Consider the following 16,456-nt stretch of genomic DNA (forward strand, 5'->3'; position numbering starts at 1 on the left):
TAAAAGAAACTTGATATCAGGGATATAAATGATCATAGCCGGGAAATAAATGAAAATTAAAAACCAAAATTAAACCACATTTTAGCATAAAAAATGAGTTTTTTGTTTAAATGAGAATGATATTCCTGTCCAGTTTTTTGTTTAGGAAAAAAACTGGACAGGAATACCCCATTTCCTAATACTAAATTCTTTGATCTATAAGCCTTTGCTATCAACTAACTACATCTCTTAAGTTTTAACAAATTTTTAAAAACAAGATCGGGATTGCGCATTTGTACGGTTCTAGTTGACTTTGTGATTACTTTTGTGTTACAAATGATAATTATAATTTTGTATTATATGTATCTAACCTTTCTAAAGTTGAATAAATGTTATGTTATGGTTTTTTTCTATTAAAACCATTTACTAATTATGTTTTTACACATAAAGATGTTTACAATTAATTATTTTGAATGAATTCCTGGGCTAATTTAGCGTGTCTCCTAGCCTTCCTCATAAGTCTAAAATTAGATTATATATTCATTTATATTTTTCATAAGAAAAAGTATTATAATAGTTATTTCACTCAACTTTCCGCGGCGGATATAAAATGTTTAGCCCGTGCCTTGGGCATCTTGGGGCAAAAAAAAACTAATTTTAACCTTATTATTGTACATTTTTATGTTCGTAGAAAACTAGATATAATACGATGCTAGACATAATTTTTTCGTATGGATAAAAACCGGTTATAATCCTACGGAGTTTAATCGGTTTCGAATGAATATGAGAAAGATTAATAATATGTTAACTTAGAAGACAACTATAAAAATATAATGGACGTTTTCCTGGTAGAGCAAATTCTTTACAAGGGTTAGGTCTCGTGCTGTGGTGCTCTCGAGAGGTGATAAGATACTCAATTCAATATTGTTTATAAATCTTTTGAACCAAAATTGTAGGGTTTTATTAAGAAAATTGTGAGCGATTGTTTTTTTCTTTACACCCCTTATGTCCTAAGTAACACAGCATTATAAGTTAACGACCAGCTTGAATGAAAAAGAACAGTAATGTAAAGGAAAAATAAGATTTAAAATAACTATTGATAAAAAATCACAAAACCTTATTAGCTAAACTAAAATTAGATAGTGAAAGACAGCTATTATTATAGAGTAGATGCGCTTCTAAAATAATAATTCTTTACCTTATGATCCAAATAAGTGACCCAACAAAAATAGTTATCAGAATCAGTAAAATAACAATCATATCCACTAAAATAGTTATCAGAATCAGTAAAATAACAATCATATCCACTAAAATAAAAAAAAATCCGTATAAAAAAGACAGCTTGTCTGTCTGTAACAAATGATCTCGCTAACCGCATGTATTACATTGGGTTCTCCTTAAAAAGAAAGCTTTTATTCGTCGTGAGGTGATTTTTTGTATAATTAGGAGTCGCAGGTCAGCCCCTCTCGAAATATTTCTGAAAAAATATTTCCTCCCAAACCCCCCCCCTTGAATATTTTTTTAAAAATTTTGTTTAATGTAATTAAATTTATGTTGGGGGGGGGGGGGGTGAACTTTATATACTTATTCAAAAAATGTGTAAAAATTTAATGCAAATTATAATAATTACGTAACAATTTTTCTGAGAATTGTGCAAATACGGTTTTGTAAAGGTTTTACAGTTTTACAATTTATAATTAATTTATGTACTAGGGTTGGGCCGGACACTTTTTTGGCCGGATACCGGATATCCGGCTTATTTCTTATGCCGGATATCCGGTATCCAGGAAGATATTAAAAATGACCAAATATCCGGCAAATTACCGAATATCTGGCCAGAAAACCGGATATCCGGCATTATAAATCAGCCGGATATCCGGTATCCGGATAGTTTCAATATCCGGTATCCGGCCAGGTATTAAAAATGGCCAGGTATCCGGCATAACTAGATATCCGGCCCAACCTAGTATGTATGTATGTTTAAAATTCATAGAACAATTATCATCAATAGTGGCTGCGACCCTAGTATCTAAGGGCTCAAAAATAGCCTTAAACAATCCCAACACTTCAATGGAGAAGCGGTTGCACCCCTAGTATCTAGGGTCTCTATATTCTAAGGGATATGAAAGGTCAGAAAAATATCCTAACTTATTTATCAAAATAAAATAGTCTAGGACTTATAAGAAGCTTCATTGCAAAGAAAAACCTTATCGGTTCAGCGGTTATGGAGATCCTTCGATACAGACAAAAACAGCTTACTACTTTATATTATACCAGAAATTTCGCCCCTAGCATCTAGGGGCTCTGTCTTCAAAGGGTTAATAGAAAGGCACTAAAATAGCCTAAAAACATCACACTGCTCAAATCTAAAATTAAATTGCCTAAAAACCATCTTGGGACCCGAAAACTTCAATACAAAAATAGCAATAACCATCCCCGTGCTTATGTGAAGCTTCCCTAAAATTGAGAAGTCAATCGGTTTATTAGTTATTGAAATCTTAATATTAATAAACCTATCATTATAGGATATAAGTTTTAAATTTATAAGAAAATTATGTCATATTTAGATATGCAAAAATACCTATTATTTAATTATATATACAAATTTGAAATTACTTGAAAGTTTTGAAAAGATCCTTTTATATATTAGGTAGACCTAAATAAGGTAACGCATCAAATAAAATTGTTATTGTGCCTATTTACTTCAGATGTGACCACCTTTCTTAGGATATATATGGACACCTATACGAGATAGGTGTACATTGTACATTAGAAAAAAATTAAAAATAAATCTTCACCTTTACTCATTTCTTGTAGATAAAGAGAATAAAGACATCATTTTTACACTATTTATTAAGTTATAGATATTAGTAATTAATTGTGTTGGCATTGATATACTTTTTAGATGTTTACTTATGTGCGTTAGATAGAAAACTAAACAAAAAAGATCATTTAAGTTTGCTTATCCAAAACAATTCAACCAAAAATATTTTTTTTGATTTTTTATTGAAACTTCATAAAACATATGCAAAGGCCAGTTTTTAGGGATAATTTATATATTTTTTATTTTAATAATAATATTCTACAAAAATGTATTAATGATTAAAAAATGTTATTTTCTTAGTAGATCCTAATTCATAAGGGAAACCATAGTAATTCATACGGCGATAGATAGGTGTTTAGACAATAATCACAAAAAAGGTATATAAAAATAGCCAAAATTTCAATGCTAACTTATTTAGATTAATTTATATCTACCCCACCTAATTATAGACAGTTGTCCAAGGATAAAAATTAATAAATTTATGATCCTACGTCCATTTTAGTCATGTTGATTTTTGGCTTTTTTGAATAACGATATTTTACATCCATTCATTTTAATTTTGAAGAATAATTCCTCGGACCACTGGGTATAATGTTAAAAACAAGGCATCTCTATCATCAAGTCTTAAATATTAAGTATATTCATACTAGCCTCCAGTAATTCAGTAATAAAAAAAACAAAATTTTAGTTCAAGCTTTTTAATAATGTTGAACATATCATACATTGTTACTCAGTATTTGTTAATAATCTCTTCTTTGACTGATTTGTTAAGCTTAACTTTATTGCATTTTGTCATTGTAGAAAAAAAATCAGAGCTGGATCTTTAAATCATTTAGTAGTGCGCTAAATCGGGGCGATCCAGTTCACCCTGTTTTGGCGCGGCAATGACACTCGTTAAGTGCCATTGCCGCGCCAGTACCGCGTCACTGGGCGCGCTGGTTTGCTCATTCCATTTTGATTTAAAGATTGAAATCTAATAATATCTAGGTGTGCCGAACTGGATTGTCCCAATTTAGCGCACCACTAAACTATTTAAAGATCCAGCTCAGCAGGGTTTCGGATCCGGATCCGCAAGGATCTGCATATTTTCAAGTCCAAGGATCCGGATCCTCTCAGCAATTCTCTTGATGAGAGCCAATCTTTAAGGTTTAGGGTCAGACTTGAAAATTAAAAGTATTTTTGACTTCGAATTAAAGAATAAATATTTTTGAAAGGTTTGGGGATTTAATTTTTATTGTCAAGGATCCGGAACTGGATTCGGTAGGATCCGGATCTGCACTGACCAAATTTTGAGGATCCGGATCCGGAACCGCAAAAAATCAATGCGGATCCAAAACCCTGCAGCTCAGCATTTAGAAAATTTTTGCTTTATTTAAATTCATAAGTATGATTTTTGTATGAACCCCTCTGGAAAATAACCATAGCAAGAGAGAGAGAGAGAGATAGTGTGGGACCTGCCAATAGATAATAAAATACATTCCATTAACATAGTCAAAAAATACAATATCATACACAATACATAATAAATCTTTATTTTTAATGGACAAGGATGATACAGGATCGATACTTAATCAAGGCCATGAGTAGAGAAGCAAAAAAATAGTAAAGTAATATGATTTTTTTCATAGAATTATGCAACTGTATCCCTATTGCTATGGAGCTATGTAAGCTAAATATTACAGCATATTTATTTAAGAATTTATTTAAAAATAAAGAGAAACAAGGATAATAGCATCCATAAGTAGCGAAGCTAAACAATTATGGATGGATATCTGGAAAAAAGGATTTATAGACTATGTCATAAAAAAACTTAAATAAATAAAAAATCATGAAAACTTAAAAATCTAGAAATCGAACTAGCACCCCAATTGATATACAAATATTAATGAAACTTAGTGAAAATATGTAGAATGTCAATTCATTTAATCTCTGAAAATTTCAGTCTTCTGTCTTGAAAATTACGTAAAAATTAAGAAAACTTAAAAATCTAGGAACCGATCTAGCACCCCAATTAACAGACAGATGGACAAAACAATGTATAGATTAGATGAGCATATGTCATAGGAATCTTCACTAAAAATTTCAGCTGTTTTTTATAGTAACCGAGAAAATCACGTTTCCCCCTTTGGGTGTCTGACGGACGGACGAACATTTGGAATTATAAGGTAGCTTCGCTACTAAAAAGAGAAAGAGAAAGAAGAAGAAATATAATAAAAATGCTCAGATCCACTAATATTACTAACCGACACAAGGCAGACACGCTGAAACACAATTATAGATTATCTTCGCTACTAAGAAGACTTTTATATAAGTAATCTAACATCAGATTCCATTTGTCAGAGATCTGAAAATAGGCGTCATCCCAAAAAACGACTAATTAAGGCACGCATACCTTAGAAAACACCTATCTAAGAAAATGCATAAATATAACCTTTTTTTTAAATCGCTCTGTTTTATTTCTAGCAATCAATAGATTATCATCATTGAATACAGCTTTGAAAATAACTACTTTTTCTCGAATTTTTCACCAAATATTACTACAAATAAAGAAATATTGTTATTAAGCCAAACATTAAATTGTACATAAAATTGAATAAATACATGATGCTGTGTAAGGACATACTTCGCTTATAATATTGTTCTTAGTTATCATAGAAAACATTATTCCAAAATCTATTAATATAGGAATAGGGGTTTTGTCAAAATTTATGCACTAGTAACGATTATAGATATGCTACGCTTCCTAAATCGTACCTAACTGTTTGGATAGTTTGATATGGATAGTACAATTCTAACATGCCTAAATTAACGAAAAAAGCTATCCGTTACGCATGGACAACCCTAATTATAGAAAGCTTTACCTTTAAAAAGGAAATAATACAAAGCCAAGCTTTTTCAAGAGGCAGGTCAACTAATATTATTGAATAATAGCTTATGAGTTGGAAAAAACAAATTTAAAATTACAAAATAATACTTTTTTTGCACGCATAAATGGTTAGACAAATTTAACACTTTAATAACAAAATGATTTAAAGATTTTTTTTATTCTAATCTGATCGACAAAGCACTAATCCGATTTTTTTGTAGCGAAGCAATTACATAGATATATTCGTTAGTTTAAAACGTTTCTGGGTAAAGTAAGATTTTCTCAGCTGCTATCTATAATACAAAGTAGAACGATATTTGTTTTTCTGTTTGTTTGTTTGTAGCGAAGGATCTCGCTAACCGCTGAACCGATCGGATTGTCCTTTACAGGGTAGCTTCTCATAGGTCTCGGGAAGGTTTATAACTATTTTCTTGGGGGGTGGGACAACTCCAACCCCCCTAAAAAAATAATAAAATACCCCCCCCAAAAAAAATTGTTTTTCTTTTTAAAACTATAATTAAAACAGTGGGGTCGACTACCCCCCCCAATAAAAAAAAAAAATTTCCCCCCCCTCAAAAAAAAAAAAAATTTTAATTTTTCTTTTAAATCTAAAATACGAAAAATTGGTTTGTTTAAACCTCTTGGGGCAAAGGACAAAAATGTAATTTTATCATCTGCCTCGTTACTAAGATTAATTCACCTATTAATAATGGGCATTCAATATATTTTCATCATTTTCTATCCTTATATAAAAGAAACAGGATGTTTATCTGTATGTGTGGGTATCAATTTATAGTGTATTAATTTGCTTATTGCTGAACTGATATTTAATAGATCCAGGAAAATTCCCTGCATCCTCCAAGAAGAAATAGCCCACATAAGAAAATTAACTCTCCCACACCCCAAAATTTTTAGTAGCGAAGCTACTCTACAATTCGAAATGTCCGTCCGTCCGTCCGTCTGTCCGTCTGTCCGTCCGTCTGAGACAAAGTGGGGGAAACGTGATTTTCTCGGCTCCAATAAAAGATAGACAGCTGAAATTTTTAGTGAAGATTCTTATAACATATGCCCATCTAATCTATACATTGTTTTGTCCAACCGTCTGTCATTTGGGGTGCTAGATCGATTCCTACATTTTCATGTTTTTCTAATTTTCCCAATTCCTTTTTAAGATAATGGGCTGAAATTTTCAGGGATTGCTTAAATTTACATTTTACATATTTTCCTTAAGTTTTATTACGATTTTTTTATTAATAGGGGTGCTAGATCGATTCCTAGATTTTTAGGTTTTCTATTGTTTTCTCAAATCATATTCAAAATTTACGACTGAAATTATCAGGGATTGAATATGCTAATAGTCTACATATTTCCATCAAGTTTCATTAAGTTTTGTTTATATATTGTGGTGCTAGATCGATTCCTAGATTTTTAATTTTTCGTGATTTAAAGGTTGCGTGATGTTGAAGATTTCGTCATTTCCCTATTTCATCAAATATATAGGATGACACTGGTATATGGTAAATATATTCATAATTTACATTCATACTTTCTGAGCTTCGCTACTTATGGATGCTGTCATCCTTGTTCTTATTGTTCTTTGTGAAAATTAAATTGATTCAACCCTCCCCCCTCTTTCAAGTAAACGCTTATTATATAAAAAGTATTTACATTAAAATTAATATAAACACTTTTTTACCAATTCAATTTTCTTAACTTTGTATGAAATAAACTTTTTACACTTAGATTAAGATTAACAATGCAACTTTTGCTTAAACATTTAAAAGAACAAAGTGTAGATTTATTATTCATAATCTTTAAATTAAAATCAAAAGATACACGGTCTCTAAAAAACAGTAATTGTTTGTGCTTATTTAAAGAATATTAAGAATAAAGAATTTATATCTCTAATAAAGGAGATGAATAATAATATAGATTTAAAGCATCGTATTATAGATATTTTTTCAAGAATTAGCAAATAATAAATAATAGGATTGATTCTTGTTTTGTTTGTCTCACACCCCCCCCCCCCCCCCCTATTATTTTAATTGAATTTAAAATTGGGGAAAGTGTAGTCTTTTTCTTGTGCTTAAACCCAGCGGAGACCATACCTAAGATGACCTAATCAAACCCTGTGGGTTTTCTCAGAACCCAGTAAAACCTGACAAATACAAACTACCAAAATAAGCATAGGTGATAAAAGCGGGGTTATTAAAAAATAAAAGTAATAGGGGGGTAATAGACGTCCAAGGGGGGGGTAATGGGGCGATTATCCCCCCCCCCCCCCATTTAAAATTTACCCCTACCCTGGGGGTGCCGTAGGCACCCCCAACTATTTAAGAGCGGGTATTTACCCTTCCCCAAACAATTTTGGGGTGGTAAATACCCCCCCCTCAAATAAAAAATCTCTTAATAAAAAAAATTTTTAATACTAAATATTAAATAAAATTTAAATAACCCCCCCCAAAAAAAATTTTACCCCGGGGGTAAATTTTAGGGGAGGGTAAACTAAATTTACCCCTGCCAACAGATTTCAGTGGGGGTAATTACCCCCACCCCAAGCAAATTTTAACCCCGGGGTAAAAATTTTGGGGGGGATAGAAAAAAATTTGTAGCGCGCTTCGCGCGCCATTTTACCCCCCCCCCCAAAAAAAAAAAAAACGAATTACCCCCCCCATAAAAATTTTTAACCCCCCCCCAAAAAAAAGCTTGGACGTCTATGAGGGGGGTGGTTGTTTCTGAGGCCCATTTAAAGGTTAAATTAAGGTAGGCCCGTCCGTCCATCCGTCCATAACGGTTAGCTCTTTTCGTTAATTTAGACATGTTAGAATTGTCCTATCGATTTAAAACTTTGCAAGATGATTCCTATTAAAGTTAGGTACAATTTAGAAATATGCTACAACTCTACTATGATCGTTACCTGAAAGTCTGATTTTTTACTTTTTTGATAACAATTTTTCATGTGATATAACTATCAGATTCATCTGATTTTTAGAATACAGATTCCTAAGACAACATAACTTCTCTATAATCAAGTTCTAAAAATGTAAGTATGTCCTTAAACAGTATCCTGTATTTAAGAGATTTTACAACAAATTTACTTAAAATTTTTTTTACACTTATATATAATATTCTTCTTATTCAGTTCTGATACTCTAGAAGAAGTGTTAATGTTCGTTTGCCTACCATTTCAAAGCTTCGCTTTTATGGATGTTGTCATTCTTGTTTTCACAACAACAAAAAAGGCATACCTGTAAATGAATATAATTATGTGAAACAAGCATGTGATATGATGTATGCTGAGACAACTGTAAGGATCATTGATTACTGATTTATTAGTATCCAAATCATGCAGAGACATTCATAAATATTCACAATTAGGATGTTCATGTCCAAAGTAGCAAAGCTATTCTGTTTATTAATGAATGCAAACCTATCACGCACCCAAAAGCATTTATAGAATTATAATAAATGAAATATGCCTTTCCTTTTATGTCTTAAAATCTTTTTCACATTTCATATTTCTAATTAATCATTTTTTTAAATTATAAATTCTTTTTCGTCATTTGTATTGTTTAAAGAACCTTTAAAACAAAGCTTTTCCAGATGATTTTTCTGTCTGTCTGTTAGTATCACTTATTGAATTTTCATCAGATTTTATTTTTGTTTTGCTTAAATTGTCAGTATAGTTATTTATCGAATCGTATTATACACAGCTTTCCACGGATATTAAAATGAAATATTGTAAGATTAAAACCTGGCTACCAAAACTGGTATTAATTTTAATATTTTTTTAATATTCGTGGAAAATTGTCTGTAATACGGTGCTATACATGATTTTTCAATACAGCGGATATTATTTGGTTTTGAAGCCATACTTGAAAATAAATTTTTTAACTTTCTATTGAATGTCAGTACGCGAAAGGACAGTGTCTGTTTTAATTTGGAAAGGCATAAGTTTTTATGAAACTAATCTTGTTTAAAGCTACTTATGGGCATAATTGTCCTAGTTTTGAGATTGTGTGTCTCTCTCTGTCTCTGTGTACCACTGTACAATACATACGTAATACTTCTTAATTACACCAGATATCATATACATTATACATAGAATGAGAGAAAAAATATTAAGGTGGTAGAAATATGTTGTAAACATAGATTTATAACACTAGACTGTCAATCCCTAAATCGTGCGACGAAATCTTTATCCTTAAAAGTTCAGCTGTCTATAAATGGATGAAAAGAGAAAATAACTGAACATTCATATCAAAATATGCACACTTTTTGACCAAAAAAATATGCCTAAATGTTCCTACAATTTGTTAAAAATGTTATTTATTTAAACTTTCTTCTCATTATAGGAAAATTTAAATTATAACAATTAATAAACCTAAATGCAAATAGTGTTGGTCAAAAGACAGGTAAATCCTATTTTATATAATAGTAAGCTTTTTTTGTCTGTAGCGAAGGATCTCGCTAACCGCTGACCCGATATGGTTCTCCTTTACAGTAAAGCTTCTTACCGGTCTCGGGAAGGTTTTAGGCTAATTGATTTTTATTTCTAAGTTTGTTTTAAGGCTATTTTCCTTACTCCTCCGAATAGAGAGTTCCCAGATGCTAGAAGCGTAACCGCTAGTTATTGATATAAGAACACACTGTTAGCATAACTTGAGAAAAAGGGGGAAAAGAATAGAAAAGAGAAAAGAAGTAAATACCCTCCAAAATAGCTGTAAACCTTCCCTGAATAAATATTTATAAAAAAGTTTCATTGTCGGTCCGGTGCATGGTTTGCTAGATCTTTCGGTTCAAAAGCACAGTTAGACAGAAAATAGACAAACATCCTGTTGTTTTTACATAACATTAATTATAGTTATTTTTCGCATCGTATTATAAACAGCTTTTCGCGGATATAGAATGTATATGTATGTTAGCACCTCGGGGCTAAAAAAACTAGTTTTAATCTTATAATAATACATTTTTATATTCGTAGAAAGCTGGATATGATACGATGCTAGACATAGTTTTTCGTATGGATGAGAACCGGTTCCTATCCATCGGATTCGAATGAATACGAGGTTTCTATGCTTTCTAAATAAATAATTATATTGATATGGCCATACAGAGAATCTTCAATGGTCTAATTATAAGCAGATTTGTAATAGAGATGTTTATATAGATGAACAATCATACAGAGAATCTTCAGTGGTCTAATTATAAGCAGATTTGTAATAGAGATGTTTATATAGATGAACAATCATACAGAGAATCTTCAATGGTCTAATTATAAGCAGATTTGTAATAGAGATGTTTATATAGATGAACAATCATTGGCCCGTTTCTAAACCAGATTTTCATATAGAAGGTCAATCGATCTATATTGTACAAATACGTGGATATTATGTCATGGGAAAAATTTAGTCAATTTATCTTGCTAACGCTGAATTCGTTTATTGGTCAGTTAGTTCATCCAGTAGGAAAGGATGGAATGTGGGGTAAAGGGGATGAAAATCTCGGAAAGTATTAAAAACACTGGAATCTAGTTCTGGTATGTCTATTGTATATGACCTGATATATATGATACATCTATTATTAAGTTAATTACATGGATGGAGGGAACATTGGACAACAGATCTATAGTATAGATGTTTATACAGACAACCTGAACCACCTACCTTCCTTTTCAAAGACCTCTTTCGTCTGCTTCTAAATTATTTTCTGTTACTTGGCTGTGTTATTATAAGCGACACCATTGGTTGATTTTCAATGACCCAATAGAAAGGTTGCACAAGGCGGTTGCGATGGGGAGATACAGTTACTTAACTCTTTCTCCCTCTAGTGTTTTACTTTAAACATTGGGCCGTAAATCATTCTGGTACCAAAAGTTTTAAAATCGTGCTCATATTCGATGGATTATAATTTAAGCTTGTGTAAAATTAAATTTTTCTAACTTGGTTTGAACTAGCAGTGGCTTATCTTTATTTTTTCAAGTGGAGCATTCAGTGTGCCCCCGCGGGGTTAGCCAGCGGAATTTTCTTTCTTTTTATTTAAATGTTTATATATTGAATTCAATATTTTACAAATAAGCTGATATATTCTGATATATTTTCAATTTTGGCACAACCCCCCCCCCCCCCCCCCCCAACTTTCTCGACAAAATTATGACAACAACAAAAATCATTTTTTATCTTTGCATTGAAAAGCGGAGGATTGCTCCTCTTTCACGCTAGGCCTCAGATGATTGGGTTTAAAATAATGCCACGGTCGTAGCGGTCATCCGCCTTGCGTCATATTGAAAGGGTGACGCAAATTTTAGATCTCCGTTTTCGCTATTTGATTTACTATTTTTCTCTATAAGATAAAAGCGATGCTTGCTAGATTATCTAATTCGCTATAATATAAAGATAAATTTTTCTCAAATCGCCAAATCTGGGGTCTGTAATTTGCGTATCCCTTCCAACCTGACGCAAGACGCATAACCGCTACGACCGTGGCATTATTTTGTCCACTATCCCTCAGATAACGTAATTCATCTAAACGTCCTGCTTTACAGGACCTCAAGAAAATATAATTTATTTAGGGCGAAGCCGCTAGTATAATTATTTAATTAAATTATATAAAGTAGTAGGATGTTTGTCTGTCGTACCTCACATAGGACTCATTTAATATGCAATATAAAAAATTACACAAAAAGGCATTAATTGAAATTTGTTCTTATAATCTTTTAAAAAATTTTGCATCTTTTCAAATTTGTTTTTTTTTTAATTAAATTTTTAACTTTTTTGCTTATAAATTTGACTAAACGGCAAATATTTGACGTTTTCATATTTTTGTTTGAGAACCCTAGCGGCAAAATATTAAACTACATATAAAACATGTTTAGGAAAAATTGTGTATTTTTGTCAATAAATCTTCCCTCAAAAGAGATTTTTTTAGTAAAACAAGTATGTATATTTATATTTAACAACAAATAGCTAAAACAAAAAACAACAGTAAATTATACTACAGTAATGATGATAGAAATGTGTTTTCGAATTTGCGGGTAATTTATTGGAGTTTAGAGACACTATATACTGTGTAGTAACTGTATTTTGAACGAAAATTTAAAGAAATATTAACAACTCTTATAGAGCATGTTTGTTGCTTTTAAGAATATCTGTCTGTGAGAAAAAAGATAACAAAACATGATTTCTTATATCATTTATGCCTTTCTGTGTGTGTGTTGGTGCTTGAACTGGACAGGATATTCTGGTAGAAAAAGAACAAGCCAAATATTATATTCAATAATATAAAGACGAGAAGATGGTTTGTCTCAATATAATAAACTAGCGGCTACGCCCCTAGAAGCCTCTAGGAGCACTGAAGAGGAGGGGGAAAAGTCGACACCATTCCATTATAAATTTGAAATTCAAGGGAGTTAACAAATATTTTTCGGGGGGGGGGGGGTGAAGACACATTCTCCAAAAATAGTTTAAAACCTTCCCAGGGCCTATAAGAAGCTCAACTGTAAAGGAGAACAATATAGGTTCAGCGGTTAGCGAGATCCTTCGGGACAGACAAAAAGTAAGATGTTTGCACTGTTGCAGCCTATGATCTCGTTAACTGCTATGCTTCTTAGGTAATATATTTATTGGTCTCTTTTGGGGTTTTTAGCTATTTTTGAGAGTTTTGATCAACATTTTTCAAAACCGATCACTACAATAGGTCAAAAATATTCTAATTATCAATAATACTCTAGATTCTACCAAGACGTAACTTAACTTAAACATATCTAAAATTTTAAGAATGAATATATTTTTTCCCTAAAATTTCTCCCCATCTTTGTTTATAATAAGATCATTAATCAGGTGTATTCATACAGTATTATACAAATAAATGAATATAGAATATACGGGGATATTATGACAGGGGGAAAATTGTCGTCAATTTAGCTTGCTAATATGAAACTCATTTATAGGTCAGTTCATTCAACTAGTAGATGGGGTGGGGATATGGTAAAAGCTGGTGTGGAGGGAAATCGTTATTGTAGACCGCTACGTGTTTTACTTTATTACAGAACTAGCGGCTACGCCTCCTAGAGGCCTCTAGGGGCACTTGAGGAGGAGAAATTTTTTTTTTTTTTTGGGAGGGGTAGGCCCTTCTCATTTTTAATTTTGGTTAAAAAAATTCAAAAAAAAAAATTCGCGGGGGGGGATTTTTTTATTTTTTGGGGGGGTTGGGGGTGTCATACCCCCCAAGAAAATAGTTATAAACCTTCCCGGGACCTATGAGAAGCTACCCTGTTAAGGAGAACCCGATCAGTTCAGCGGCTAGCGAGATCCTTCGGTACAGACACACAAACACACACACAGACATCCTGTTACTTTAGTATAAGGATATGAAAATCTAGTGTAACATCCAAGTAATAATATATCCATTTACATACATATATGTTTCTAACAGGGATAATAAATGATAGGACAATTATGATACAGAAGTTTGATCTGAAATATTAGGACACTTCAAGTTTGTGCCACTTAATCAAGATTCAATAAAAGTAGGGTTGGGCCGGATCCTTTTGTGTCCGGATACCGGATACCTGATATCCGGCTGATTTATAATGCCGGATATCCGGTTCCGGCCGGATATCTGGCCGGAGTTCGATATCCGGCAAATTACCGGATGTCCGGCCGGATAACTTGATATCCGGCGTCAAAAATCAGCCGGATATGCTGTAACCGGATAGTTTTAATATCTGGTATCCGGCCGGATATCCGGGCCAATCCTAAATAAAAGTCTTCCAAATTTTAAAGGTAAAGAATGAGATAGAGTGTTTAAAAACTTTGGGTACCAGTGTAATTTTTAGTCCCATGTCTCCTTAAAGGGTTATATGATATCTAAAATACCCACCACATATTACTTTATTACAGAAGTTTTGAGTATCGTCCCTTTCATATCAACGCCCCTTAAGGGGCGTTTCTTCGTATTTTTACAGTAGCTTTTCTCCTATTTCTAGCCCCAGCGGGGCAATCACCTAACCCAATAAAAACCTAACCTAACCTAAAATACCTATCAAAAGCCATTTAAGGGGCGTTGCAACGAAAGGGACTACACCCGATGTTTTGTTTGGTTGAAATATCCCTTACTCACTGATTTAATGTCCACATCCAATATTGGGCCTAATGCTGGGCTGCTAAGTTCTCATGGGTGTAATCATCCTTGTTAATTATTACATTATGTTTTCTGCAACTTTTCCCTGTATTACAACAATGTACTAAATTAATTTGTATTTACACGGCATTTTTATCTTTTTTAAAAATTTGTTGAAGCTTTTTTTCATTTATGGTTGGTCCAAACGAACGTAGATGATACGACATTTTTGATTAATTCTAAATTGTACCTGACTCTCTTTAGGGTAGGTTTTAAATCGATGGGACAATTCTAACATGCTTGATTTAACGGCCATGGATATCCTTTACGTAGGTATGGTCGGACAGACCCGCGAACCTAACCTGCATATGAAAAATTTTCGCTTTTAATTTTTGTGTTTACTAATGTTACTTTTTTGCATGTTATATGTTTTAGAAAGCTTTATTACAGAAATTTAGAAAGAAAGATTTTAGCTTAAGGAAGACAAGAAAAATAATTTCCATTTGTTAATTATTAGTTTAAATCTAAACATAATTAATTAGAAAATCGTGTCTGCATTTTTTTGATTTGAATTATAATAATAACTAGGGGGAAAATCCACAAGTGAAGTTCTTAAATAAGACGTTACCACTTGTAGAGTGTCAGAATTAAATAAGCAAAATATCAATTCTTATGTGAATGTCTCAACAAAATCATATAAGAATTTGTTGCAAAATTGCTTAAACATAGGATGCTGTTTAAGGACATATTTAAAATTTTGTAACTTGATTATAGAGATGCTTCGCTTACAGTGTTGTACATTTATTACTTAGAAATCATTATTCCAAAAAGCATATGAACAAGATAATTATATCATACATAAAGTCTTATCATGAAGGTAAAACATCATCTTGTTTTAAATGAACCTATGGACTTTCTAAAAATGATTATGAAGTTGTTACGCTTTCTAAATTGTACCTAACTGTTACAGGAATCATCATAATTTAATGATATAGGCTATCCTTTACAGCCGGACATACGGACCTATAATCATAGAAAAGCTTCGCGTAATAAACAAGGATGACAACATCCATAAAAGCGAAGCACTGAAACGGTAGGACAAACGGACATTAACACTTATATATTGTCAGAACTAAATAATCAGAATATAAATATATAAGACTCGAAGCAAAATTCTAAGTAAATTTGTTGAAAAACTGCTTTATACATAATAATGTTTATGGACATACCTACATTTTTAGGACTTGATTATAGAGTTGCTTCGCTTATAACATTATACTTTGTTCTCCCAGGAATCAATATACCAAAAATCAGATCAATCGGATGATTTGATCACATAAAAATTTGTTGTTAAAAAAGTTACAAAAATCAACATGTTTAAAACGGACGTACGGACATTTTGTTAATGATTATAGAGTTGCTACGCTTTCAAAATCGTACCTAACTATTAAAGGAATCACCATGCAAAATTTGAAATCGATAGGACAATTCTAACATGCCTAAATTAACGAAAAAAGCTATCCGTTACGGACGTACGGACGTACGGACGTACGGACGGACGGACGGACCGACCCTAATTATAGAAAAGCTTCGCTTTTAAAAATATTTGTAGGCCTAGTCTGTGTGTTGTGAAAGCGCCGAGACGTGTCACAAGCTTTTTAGGCGGC

The 16,456-nt window shown here is 32.2% G+C and overlaps 1 long non-coding RNA gene across 1 annotated transcript; it reads right to left on the minus strand.

The window, feature by feature from the left end:
- Nucleotides 1-459: 459 nt before the first annotated feature.
- On the minus strand, nucleotides 460-2,893 carry LOC145325631 (uncharacterized). The gene is made up of 3 exons (XR_013881533.1): nucleotides 2,778-2,893; nucleotides 1,178-1,244; nucleotides 460-500 (listed from the first exon to the last, which is right to left on the minus strand). It is a non-coding gene; the product is annotated as an uncharacterized LOC145325631 (long non-coding RNA).
- Between the last annotated feature and the right edge of the window lie 13,563 nt (nucleotides 2,894-16,456).

The sequence above is a fragment of the Acartia tonsa genome, chromosome 8, assembly GCF_053477335.1.
Source record: "Acartia tonsa isolate MP-2025a chromosome 8, ASM5347733v1, whole genome shotgun sequence".
In the NCBI taxonomy this organism is placed as follows: Eukaryota; Metazoa; Arthropoda; class Copepoda; order Calanoida; family Acartiidae; genus Acartia; species Acartia tonsa.